The 13453-nt window shown below is 31.6% G+C and overlaps 1 pseudogene; it reads right to left on the bottom strand.

The window, feature by feature from the left end:
* Window positions 1–6733: 6733 nt before the first annotated feature.
* On the bottom strand, window positions 6734–10737 carry LOC134243238 (XK-related protein 6-like; annotated as a pseudogene).
* Window positions 10738–13453: the final 2716 nt, after the last annotated feature.

The following is a 13453-nucleotide window of genomic DNA, read 5'->3' as shown; positions in this document are numbered from 1 at the left end:
GACCAATCAAATTGCATCTTGATAATTGATCTATTATCTTAAAGTATTGAAATTCGTTGTCCAGATGTGGTCATGCCGCGTCCCTTTGATGATTGATTGACATAATAATTGAGTGAAAGATGAACTTTATCGAAAGACTTTAATTGGCTTTGAGCAATTAATTGCAGACATGGACACTTACATATGTACCTTTTTCACCTGAGCAATTAAACAAAAGATTTGATGTAAATACAGTTACTTACAGTGTGAACATATAGGTGTCATGAACATAAAGAAAACCAATTTAAAAAAGATGAAAATGTTCTAAATATTTTGTTTCAAATGTCAATAACTTATTAATTGTGAAATTCTGAAAATACAACTAAAAAAGAACAGACTAGAGTTAATGTAAATATTTTCTACCAAAAACAGAAATTTTATTTATTAAGATTAACTTTTAAAAACAATTTATAAATGTTAAATTACTTATTTTTTATTTAATTAAAATAAAAGCACTCTGTAAATATATACTCCAGTATTCTAAAAATAATTTGAAAACAAAGTTTTCCTCATTACAATATTGTCCAGTGTGTCTTCGTCTTCATTCTTTTCTATCCCCCCCCCCCCTCTTTTTTTAATTTTTATTTCATTCCTTAATTGTGTAAACATTTGTCAGGATTAAAATTCAGTTAATTTTTTTTTTCACAAGAGATGAAATGAACAGTTTTTTTTAGTGACATTGAATTTCTTCAATAGTGCTAATTATAACAGAAATTGGGAGTTCAACATTACCACTACATCGCCGAAATTTCAACTCATTACCGCTACATTTTTTTTTTTCAAATTGTCGACCAATCTTTGCCACCACATTTATCTGGTCGAAAACAACTCTTTACCGCTACACGTGGAATCAGCCAGGTAATTACAAAGCTTTCAGAAAGAATTCAGAACGATGTTTTACATAGTTCTCATCCTAATATTTTTTGAAATTTTGGCAATCTAAGCACAATTATACTGCTGTCTTTCACTAATTAACAATTTTCAATTCATGTACTCATTAGCAATTGAAAATTGTTAATTAGTGATAGACACTGCTTTAAACATTTTATAATGTAGAATGGATAACTGCTACAGTCAAAGATTAAAAGATAAATATATTCAAAAGTGGAATAGTGAAGTTCAAGAATCTTCAAAAAGTTTAAATTATAGAATTTTTAAAACTAATTTTGAGTGCGAAAAATATTTAACACTGTTATCATTTAAATTCAGAAAAACTTTTGTTAAGTTTAGAACCACAAATCACCACCTCCCAATTGAAACAGGTAGATGGAATGGTACTCAAAGAAATGAAAGAGTTTGTAGCTTATGCAGTAATAACCAGATAGGAGATGAGTATCATTATATTTTAGAATGTAGTGCTTTAAACCAATTAAGAAAAGTTTATTTGAACCAAAAATTTTGTTCTAATCCAAATATCATCAAGTTTTGTGAAATCATGTGCCAAAATGATGTTGATTCTTTGAAACAATTATGTACATTTATTTCTAAAATTAATAGTATTGTCTGTTCTCCTTAATTATCACCTTCTGCTTGACCCACTGTATTATATGTATATATATTTTATATGTTTTTTACCTCATGTACCATTTACATGGTTTTGAGAGAATAAATTGAATTGAATTGAAACATTTTATACCTAGTCCATCATTTGTTGTATGAGATGCATTTCTCATTCTACATATTACATTTATAACTTTTTTTTGTGGCGTTGATGACTATGTAAAATTTGGAAAATGTAGTGGTAATGATACATACCTACACAACTAAGACGTTGACTAAAATATTTGAAGCCACGTGTTCCAGAGTTACATTACATGTCTACTCAAGTTAACTCAAATATTTTGTAAAGGTCTTCTGAGTTATCATCACCACTATTACAGGAAATCAGTGTCACTCAAAAACCTACAGCTAGCTGATATTCATTTTACTAACTCCCTTTAAATCAGGAACATGGCAGGGGTGAGGGATGCCCCCTTCCCATAATTTTTTTTCAAGATACATGTTTAATTTTTTTCCGAAAGAAAATGTTCATTGAACTTATGGTTGCAACCCACCATCTTACAACCCACTTTTTGTGACGTATATAGTATTTACAATGCTAAGTATGTACAGGGACCTATACATGTATATACACTGTAGGTCCCTTATATGTAGTACTAGCATGTTCGAATTAAAGTAAATATTAAGGGGTACTGAAAAAAGTTGGAACCTAACACCCAACCCCTTCCCCTCAAATAAATTTTCGAGTTGGGACAATGTTCTTATCTTTTTCAGGTTAACTAGTTGAATGTCTCCCCCACCCCACCCATTCAAAACGATCCTACGTCATTGTCAAAACCAATACTAAAATCCCTGATATCAACATTTTCATTAATAAAAATGAACAAAATAATATGATTTCTATTAATCATTAATTTATTTATATTAATTACAAACCCAAGAACAGAGATGAAATGTAGAAACTTATATATAATTTAAAATTTTTGTTCTCGCAATCCATATTCTAAGAGATGGACATTTCCTGAACTGCATTTATTGATCTCTTCACAATTTTACAATTGTATAGCGAGATATAAATGTAAACTACAATGATGACAAATAAAAACACATATATAGCATGCATGAGTATGAGGATAGACAAATAGTACAATTATAAAGGGGGGTTTTCGATAAGGCCGTTTCTCGGCCCACTTATTTTCATAAAAATAAATTTCAATTTATTTTTTCAAAATTTGTTTAGAATTTAAGATGAGTATCTTAATTTTTGTTATTAATATTTCAAAAGTTAATATGAGATAAATTCACACCGTAGCCGACACAAACTTAGATGTACCCGCAAATGCGTTAACATTAGGCCTATGGGAAAATATAAGAGGGTGGCATTTATAAATCGATTTTTAGAATATGAAGTGCATGAGGGACACTCACCTAGTTTTGCCCAGTTATTAGATATACCCTGAACACTAATAGTTTACAATATGATGAGTGTCGCGTGTGCACTTCATATCCAAAAATTAAAAATTGTTTAAAATTTGCATACCTAAAATTAGAACCTTCTGGTTACTTGATCATACACCAGGTTAAAATACTTAGCCAAAAGTGGCACATTTTTAAAAGCAAAGTTAATTCTTGAAAATATTAACAATAGAATACATTTTCGGATACTTTCTTTATTTCCATACTTATTTCGTCGCCAGCATATAACGTTAACGTCATATTTTTAGTTCAACTACACGGAACAGGGGAAGTTTTCTTAATACCGTCGGCATTGGCGTTCCCAGTTAAAAATTTTTCAAGCAGATATTTTTTTTATATCATCTAGTCCCTTGAACAGTAATTCCTTGTCATCTGTCGGGTTTCAGATGCTGGGTTTTAAGCTAATATGTGTCGAGGTCAATCTTTTTAAAGTAAGTTAAAGTTTTTTTAGCAATGCCACTATAAGTACTTGATGACCAGACATGCTTCATGATGCATCTTCGGATGTACAGTACTAGACTTGGTTCGAATGCTGGGTCTGACTTACATTTCATTGATGAATGCTCAGAGTTAAAGTTGACTTAACATGCACCGATGATACATTTAGGGTTGCACATTACCAGAAATGGTCCAGATGCCAGATCTTACTTCTATTTTCTGACTGATTTAACGAAAGAAGTGAAAACGAGTCCATTCCTTAACGTTCTGAATCAAACATATATCAGAAAAAATATCATATTAGCCTTTTTTCGAATAGAAACCCTTGCTCCAATCTGCTAGAGAAGATTCGTTATGTTTTACGTGTGGTTGATATTTAAGTAGGGAACGTAATTTTTTTAAAGACTAAATATTGATTTGTATGTTTCTGCAGAATTTGGGATTTAACACATCTTTGGCATTTATAAATGTATTTTGAACTGCGATCTGGACAAGCACTTACTAAATGTAACTAAAATTGGTGAAGCAAGAACCTAGTTTCAGTTGCTGAGAACATAATGTGCATCTTTAGATATATAAGTTGTTTTTAAAAATACTTCTAACTTTCTGAATAAATGGAGACACTCAATCTATTTAAGTTTTTTTTATCATCTGGCTATTTATTCGAGTTAGTATTGCATTACCAATTATAGTTTTCTACCTGCAAGTGTAACCTGGTTTTTGTAATAAAAAAAACATGTAAATTCCAATTTAATAATTCCGCAAAAAAAAAAAAATCATTGAAGCGAAACAAAGCACAATATTTACAAGCATTTTGGGAAAAAAATTGACAAACCCCCCCCCCCAAGGTAAAAAAAAAATCATATTAATACTAAAAACAAGTTTATCAAAGTTTGCAAGCAAGCGATTATAGAGAAAAGTGCGGAAAACCAAATGGGACAGACTGACAGACAGAGGGACGGACAGCTAAACAGACGATACGGAAACTATACCTGTAGTCCCTCTGGTTTTACCGGTAGGGGACTAATAATTGCTATCTTGATAAAATATATTGATTTTTTAAAATATTATTTATACATTAAAATACAATGAGCATTACAATTGCGATTCTTTTGAATATACTTTTAAAATAATATAAATGTGTACTTGCATTTCTTTAATCGTACGGAAATCCATTTGTTTTTCAAAGCATGATTAAAAATTAAATTCAATAATATTACTGTATAATTTCACAATAAAATTTGCGCTATAACTTTAGTTGACGAAAATTTATTGCAAACAGTTCTAAACAACTGTAAATTACACTCAAAGTTGATCTATCTCATGTCTATTTTTTTTTTTACATTTGCTTCCCTACGTACGGGAAAACTGTTATATATTGATTATTATATTCAAATATAAACTGTCAGTAAATTCCTCTTGTAAATGTTTCTGTCTATACTGTATATATATGTTTTATAAGTTAAATTCTCCCTCTTTTCAAGAAAAGTTACAATTAAAAGTCGAGAAAAATCTTGCAATTTAAAAAACATTCACATAAAAGAAATTTTATTAATTTTCTGTAAAATTGATATAGAAATTGGTTATTTGATGTCTTTATTCACATTTATCACATTTCATTTATGATTTGACGTTGAAAAAACTTCAGTATCCCGTTTTAAATATGCCTATTCCTAAAATGAAGGGAAGGGGGTGTACTTAAACTTTAATTTATCACGTGACCAGAAAATGTGCAGTATAAATTATTTTCATATTTTTAGGAAGATAAGACATTTATCTACAACATATCACAATTTCATAACATTTCTCGAGGGGCCGCAAAACGGCCTTAACGAAACTCCCCCTTTAGATCTTTACTAGTTTGGGGAGCACGTTTTAGTAATTTTTTTAATACATATAAACAGTTCTCTTAAAAAATGACTGTTTATCTGAATTCATTATTTCTCTAAATGTAATTGTATTTTTGAATCGTAATTGTTTTTGTGTTAAACATTAATTTCTTTCACGTGTCATTGACGTACAATTTAACATCTCTTATTTCATTTCCGTACTCCTGTTTATTTTTTTCTTCAGATTTTGTACTAATTGTTTGTCCAAAAAAATGTATCAAAAGTTGTAACTCAGTTGTAACTCAGGATTTATGGATATCAATCGGTGAAAGGCCAATCAATGGGTATTGTTAATTAAGTGTCATTTAGAAGCAACTCTTCGATCAAGGAGATATAGAAGGTATTTGGTAATAAAAGCTGGTATTTGTGCAACTAATTGGTTATAAAAACTCAAATGTCAACAAGAATAATTCTTTTTATATATATATAATAATTACATCAGAGATGGAACGTGTGTGAAATATGTTAAGAATCAGACTTCATTTTTAGTAAATAATAATTAAATTGAAAAAATAGATATTGAATCATGAAAAACATTTTAGATATTTGGTGTAAACACATATTTTATTAACTAATAATATCAAAATTGATTGGAAACAAGATCATATACCTTACTGAATTGTATTGCATTGAACTTATTTTGATGACAATGACAAATAAATAAGATACAAACTTTACATCTTCAAATAAAAACATTTTCCTCCTTGCGCCGGATTTATAAAATTGTCAATGTATAAGTAAAATTATTTTCAGTTACAAATCAATTACTAGTGTCAGAGACTGAAAATTCTTGATAAGCAAATTAAATATTATTCTATATATAATGCGTAAAATCGGGTAAAAAGGCACGGATATATCGTAGTTCGGATGTCATCGCTCCTAGAACAGCACCTGTCCATTTCGACATAAAATAAAAAAAATAATTTTGCTTGTATTCTAGCTCTGATTGGTTAATATCCAAAAAGGAACACAGATTATTTCTGTATAACCTGGTTTTGTTTGGGAAAACACCCACTTCTCAATTTAAAAAGCGTGAGCTCACCCAAAGCAGGTTATAATATCGAATAAACTCAAATATTAGTAACTGGATCAAGAATTAGAGTCATTCTTAAACAAAAACTACTTTTGTAACATTTGACATAATTTTTTTTTTTGCATTATCTATTTTATTAGATACCCATTTGTAAGGACAACATTGAATAAGACAATGTCATGATCAAGTACCCCCCCCCCCCCTATAAAAAAATGACTACTAGTATTAAGATAATACATTCTTTAAGTATACTATACATATACAGGAAATAGCCGTAATTCAGAATATTTCAAGACCCAAGAACTCCTATTTGAGCTGTTCATATCTTTAATTACATATTACATGTACGTCATGGTGATTTCCATACACATGCACAGTATTATAAAACAATATAAAGAACAGAAGAACTTCTATGAACAATTGAATGATGACAATTTAATAATAAAATAAGTTTGATCTTGAAAATGAAATACATGCCATGGCTATAAAAAGACTTTTTGAATCTTTTTTATTCCAAGAATTATAAATGTGCCGAGTATTTGGGAAGAAGATTCAAATAAACCTTTAAAACAAATCTATTGTTACCATTGAGGAAATAATGCCTAGGCTAATGCGATGTATAAAAGATAATGCCCTAGACCCGAAAAGTCCTATTCAATCTAATAAATCCCTTCCTTCAACTGATGTCCCGATCGCATTTTCTCAGGCCTTTCCGTCAGAATTCGGAATCTGGCCTCAGCGACGGAAAAAGCCAGAGAAAATGCGATTGCTGCTGTACAACTACGATTGCTCATTTAATTCTTCGTCATTATTGCAGTTTCTCCATGAACGTGATACTTTAGAATGACAAAGAGTGTAGTACATAAGCATGAATAGAGTACATAGAATTATTCCAGAGGAAGCCACTGATATTGTGGCTATATATGCCAAACTGGACTTGTCAACGTCACCCCAAAACACAAACAGCGCCACCATAACTGCGTTTTCTACATGGAACAAAGAGTAATACGTTATAGCAAGAACTCGAGATTTGTCTTCACTCAAATTCATAAAGGACAGAATTTGCACAAATCCAATGAATACAATGAATAAAATGTTGTGTAGTTTTTTGGTTTTATACACTTTAACATTTTTGAAAAATGCCACAGCTATCATGACCATCCAGTGGAATAGAACGCCGAAAATTATGTAGTAGGGACCATTTCCTTTGACTGAAATCAGCATGACAATGGCTGTGATTCTTGGTCCGATTTCGAACACTCGCCAGAGGAAGTATCCCACAGTTCCACAGGTCGTTATGGCTGCCAAACCGGAAGTTGCGTTCAAGACTCGGAGTGCTCTGTTGTATGCCGTAACAGACCAAGCCAAACTTGCTAAAGACGAGGCTATAGAGATGGAGCGCAGAATTTCTGTAATGAGCACGTTAGTTTATTAACACATGTATGTAATTTTCTGATTTTACTTTAATTGAAACATAAAATAGGTTAAATAAATAATTTTATTGAATACAGTGTATAAACACACAGGGGCTTGTAACATATTGTATTTGATTTTACGTAATCACTATATATATATACAAAAAGAGAAAGGGAAACAACGTCAGCTCGAATTTACACAGGGTCGATCTCGGAAATGACTCGTGTTTTCAATAAAATACCTCGCAGTTAGTGAAATTACGTCTGGGATCATTCAGTAATAATCACTCTTTAATAAAAATACCACCGGGGTCATTTATGAATCGTGTAAGTCGTGTTTTGCAGATCCGATATCCTGTCATGCAAGTGATGTAGTTTAAGTCGTCCACTAAATTCGCTAAACATTGCATCCAATATTTAACACGAGATGTGATTGGTCAATGGTGCTTTTCTAGAACAGATCTGACCAATCACGCTCCGCCTTTTACCAATCATGGGTTTTTCCAAAATGTCGTCTGTTCTGGGCTCGAGCCTCTCTGTGAACGAAAAAAGTTACCGTATTTATTCAAATCGGAGATGTTGTACCTTTTAATTGCAATTAATAAAAGAAAAAGATTATTTTCGTGAACGCTGGATCTTTACTTTGTGTTTTTCATCTCCGGAAAGACTTAAAAACTAGATAAAATGTGCAAATTTTGCCTTGTTTTAGTGGACGACTTAAAGTACATCGACTCGCACAACGGGATATCGAGTTAGTTTTACCCAACTTAAACGCTATAAAAAGTATCGAGGTTTCTGTTTTATTAAAGAATATTTATTGTAGTATGATTTCTAGTTATAATTTAATTGGCTACTTTCTTTTTTCTATGAAATACGAAATATTTCCGAGATCGACCCTGTGTAAATTCGGGCTGACGTTGTTTCCCTTTCTCTTTTTGTATATATATATAGTGATTACGTAAAATCAAATACAACATGTTACAGGCCCCTGTGTATAAACATAGGCTTCTTGGGTACGGGGGGATAATTAAAGACTCAAATAATTTAAGAATGAATATGATATGTCTAAGTAAACCATTCACCGGGATCTGTCTATGATCTGTTGCTTGTCACTTGTTTATAACTTTTTATAATGGCTGGGACGATACAATTTTTTCTATATCGATAGGTATCACGATATTTGAGCCACGATACGATATGTACCACGATATATTTAATTGCTTATAAAATCTTTTTTTGCATTGAAATAAACAAATTATTTCTTTGCAAATGAAAATAATTTATTCAAAATAATTGTTTATATGTTGTAAAGCAAAAATATTTTACTCAAATGGTGTTATTATTATTTATTTCATTTTTATATTTATATTTAACTTATTTATTTTATATATTAAACTCCAAATGTTAAATAAACAAAGAAAACAGAAGTCAGATTTTTTTGGGTGATATTTCGATATTTTTTCAAATGTATCGATATGTGTCCTCACATACATCACGATATATCGATATCTCGATATATCGTCCCAGCCCTAGACTGCATTCATCCCTGTAGACCAAAGATACAAACTGTGCTTAAGGATATTACAAGTTCATAGAAATAAAAATTAAATGAATGTTTTATATTCCATGGCCAATTTAATGATAACTTACAGTTATTTGATAAAATAAGAGCTATCTGCCTATATTTTCCTCTTTACCTAAATGCAGTGCTTCTTGGGTCGTTGTGTGGATCGTGAGGTAAATCTGGATTATTAGTTGAGGAGCGGATTCCACAAAGGCATCGAACATACACAGTAGACTGGCATCGGATCTGTCCTTTATCATTCTTTTGTAGTGTGTGTGTTTATCGGTAGATTTGCGACTCAAGCAGCCATATTTGATGTATGAAATTTTTCTGAAAGAAATTGGAAGTGGATTTATTTGATTTTTAGTTTGACATGAAGAAATATTCAAGGTAACAATACTCGCAGGGATCACCTTTAAATATCTCTTCTTAAAAATAAACATTTTCATCTAGATACAAAATGATTTAAAAGTTCTATCGTAACTTTAGTATATAAAAGAATCCTGAAAATATCTTGTCCAATTGAAATTCTTTTGTTGAAATTCAATCGAAAAGTTCTTTGGAAAAGAATTTAAAAAAAAAATGGCAGGGAATAAATGAAAGACAGACGGACAAAAAGAGGCTAAGATATAATACGTACATATAAAACAAGAAAGTGATATTTGATGTAAGCAAAACTATCACTTTAAGATAACAGATATAATATTTATTAGGTTTTACCTAATAATCGTAGCAAACGGAAAAGCCACAATGAGGAAGAAAGTCTTCTGTATTTCTCCTTTAGGTCCATTTTTGTCTTGTACATACCATATAGAACTAAGTGTACCTGTCACCAGAAATGACGCAACCACCACTGATTACGTTAGTGCGCACTCAACAGTTCTTCCGCGATCTTTATACATGTATTCCAGAGCAAGGAGAATGTCTGTGACAAAGTCAGCCACAAATACAACTACAGAGGCTATAGCAAAAAGAAAGTCAAAATTGGTAAATGGATATTGTTGAATATCGTTATTATCGTCTTCAGCGTTGTCATCCTCACCAATGACAAGGATGCCCGTTTCATCTCTCTTCCCCACCATATTTCTCAGCATCATCTTCGGTGCCTTGTTATCTTTGATGTCTTCACCCATTTTATTCTGTGTCGTTATTCCACCGGAATCGACAAAGTCTTCGGCCGTGTTGATCTCGTTATGATTTTTTTGTTTTCCACGAAAACCAACCATGTTGTCTACTTCATCCTCATCCACCTCAGAATCCTTCTTTGACTTCTTCATCGTTTGATTTTTCGTGACAAATTAAAATAAATTGCATATATTCCTTATTTTAATCTTTCAGAGTAAAAGTGGAATTTATGTTGCATACTTTCGTTTTCGATTCTTTAACCACTTGTATTGTAGTGAAAGCGCTTTCATATGACTTGATCTATTTATACTTAACATGCAATTAAAGTGTAAAAAAAAATCAGTGTACATAATGAGCAATCACAGTAATGTGTAATATATAAGTGTTTTATCCTGCTCAGTTTTAATTTCAGCAGTACTATTAAGAATACCAAAAGTAACGGAGTCACGATCTAACGAGGACATTATATGCTTAAAGATATTGTGGAGGAAAATTCAATATATATTTGTATTTTGAAAAAAGATGTGTAATCAGAACTTTTTCTGTGATCACAATCAATATTCACAACACACTCACATAAAAAATGATATTCGGTTGGGTATCTGTGCCATGCATTTGCATATCAATAATCGTAAAAAATCTATTATTAAGAATTATTTAAATGTACTTCCTAAAGTAATAATTACATATGTATTAAAATGGAATTACTCTTTACGGGCCTGGACAATAAGTTGCTTTTGACGGTGCATTCAGGAAGGTTCAGGCTATTACGGATCCAATTCTAATTCTATTTCGTCATAATTACTTCCGGAATTATGTGAGATAGTAGTACGCATGTGCAACCTCAGTGTGGTACGAGTTGTGAACGAAGAAGGATGTGGTCCTTCAATTAGCAAATTCAGTTCGTGTCTAAGTTAACGTGGTTAACTTTTTTTTCATTTGACACATTGATAAGACTTACTTCATTACAAAACTTGAGAGGAGTTTTGTATTTTACGACTATATCTACAAAACTCAAGGAGTTTTGTGTTTACGACTACCATAAAGCGGTTCTTCGACTACTTTATGATAAAGTCTTAAAAATGGCGCAACAGATGATTCAAAAGAAACAGTTACGGAGTATTACTTGCTTTGAAGAAGAAGTACACACAGAAAAGACGGACGGAACATGTAAAAAGAACTCTAAAGTCGAGGTTCAGGGAACAAAGACTAAGAAACATGGTAGTTCTGTCGGTAGTACGGTAAGCGCTACAAGTACAAGGTCCAGCGGGACGGAAAAACCTGTGAAAGTTGTGGCCGATGTCCATAACAGAAGTAGTACACAAAACGATAATCAAATTATGTGTATACTGAATACAATTCTTGAAAATCAGAAAAAAACAAGATGAACAGATCGGTACATTGAACAATAAGATCAATATGATACAAAACGAATTTCAAGAATGTGATGATTATGAAGGTTACGATGATAATCAGACATACGACGAGAGTTGTAGTAATGTTCAGCGTAGAGATGATAATTTTGAAAATTCAGATAATGCTTCTGGGAAAAGGAAGAGTGATTATTTGGACACAGAAGTTGTTCAAGAAAATTCAAGTCGTTTTAAGAACATGAGTAAAAGATTTAAAAGCAGAGAAGTGTGTGATGTGAAAATAGATGAGACTTTGGCTACAAATATAACAGATTTGTTTGGAAACGGAATGAATGAAGATCAATATTCAGATATGATTAAAGATGAAAATAATGCAAGACCAGAAAACTGTGAAGGTCTGAAAGTTGTGAAGACAAACCAACTCGTTTGGGATATTATATCTCAAGAAGCTAAAACCATTGATAAAAAGATGCAAAACATAGAAACTTTTGTTATTAAAGGTTCTATCATCCTGGCCAAAGTTGTGAACAAGTTGGCAAATGTGGAAAATGAATTAGATGATACACAGAAAACGAAATTGGGAAAAATGATAGATGATGCATTGACAGCTTAGCTCTATTTGGACATGCAAACAAACAAGTAAATATGACAAGACGTGAGCTTATAAAACCAGAATTAAGATACGAATACTTGCATTTGTGTGCACAGACTGTACCTTACACGTCATGGTGATTTGGTGACGATATCTCAACAAAAGAAATTGAAGATTGTAGCAAGATTGGTCATAAGCTGAACAGAGGAGGATCATTCCGAGGGAGAATGAGAGGTCGTTTCAGGGGTCGTAGACCTAGAGGACGTGGAAATTATTACAATAACAACACTGCATACAATCCAAATTATTCAAACAGAAACAGTGGTGGAAATAGTGGCCAATTATATTTAAAAAAAACTTCAAGAAGAGCAATACACTGTCATAACAGAAAAGCAAGACTCAATAAATGATGAGGTTAGTGAGAAAAATGTTGAATTTTATGCAGGTAGATTGAAATATTTTTCCAAAGAATGGGAAAAAATTACATCAGATAAAAATATATTACAGATAGTTGAAAATTGCAAAATTTAATTCGTAGATAATGCAGCTCCAACAAAAAGTAGTTTGTATGAACCTGTGTTTAACTCAGTAGAATCTGAAGTGATAGATCAAGAAATTCAGAATTTATTAAAAATAAGAGCTATTGTCGAGACAATTCCTGGATCAGATCAATTTTTTTCATCTATTTTTGTTACACCAAAGAAAAATGGGGAATACAGAGTAAAATTGAAAAATTTAAATGAACATGTGGTATACCATCATTTCAAGATGGATACTTTTGAATATGCAGTAAATCTGGTCAAGTAAAATTGTTTTATGGCATCAATTGACATACAACATGCCTATCATACGATTCCAATAGCAATTGAGCATCAAAAGTATTGAGATTCAGATGGAGAGGAAAAATATTTCAATATACCTGCTTACCATTTGGTTTGTCATCAGCACCTAGAATATTCACAATAGTTCTCAAACCAATTTTTGCTAAGCTTAGAACATTAGGTTATCT

This window comes from Saccostrea cucullata, unplaced genomic scaffold (genome assembly GCF_032062105.1).
Source record: "Saccostrea cucullata isolate Sc308-1 unplaced genomic scaffold, CSIRO_AGI_Scuc_v1 ctg1199, whole genome shotgun sequence".
NCBI lineage: Eukaryota > Metazoa > Mollusca > Bivalvia > Ostreida > Ostreidae > Saccostrea > Saccostrea cuccullata.
Note: the sequence above shows the minus strand (reverse complement) of the source record. Positions and strands in the feature narration are given on the sequence as shown.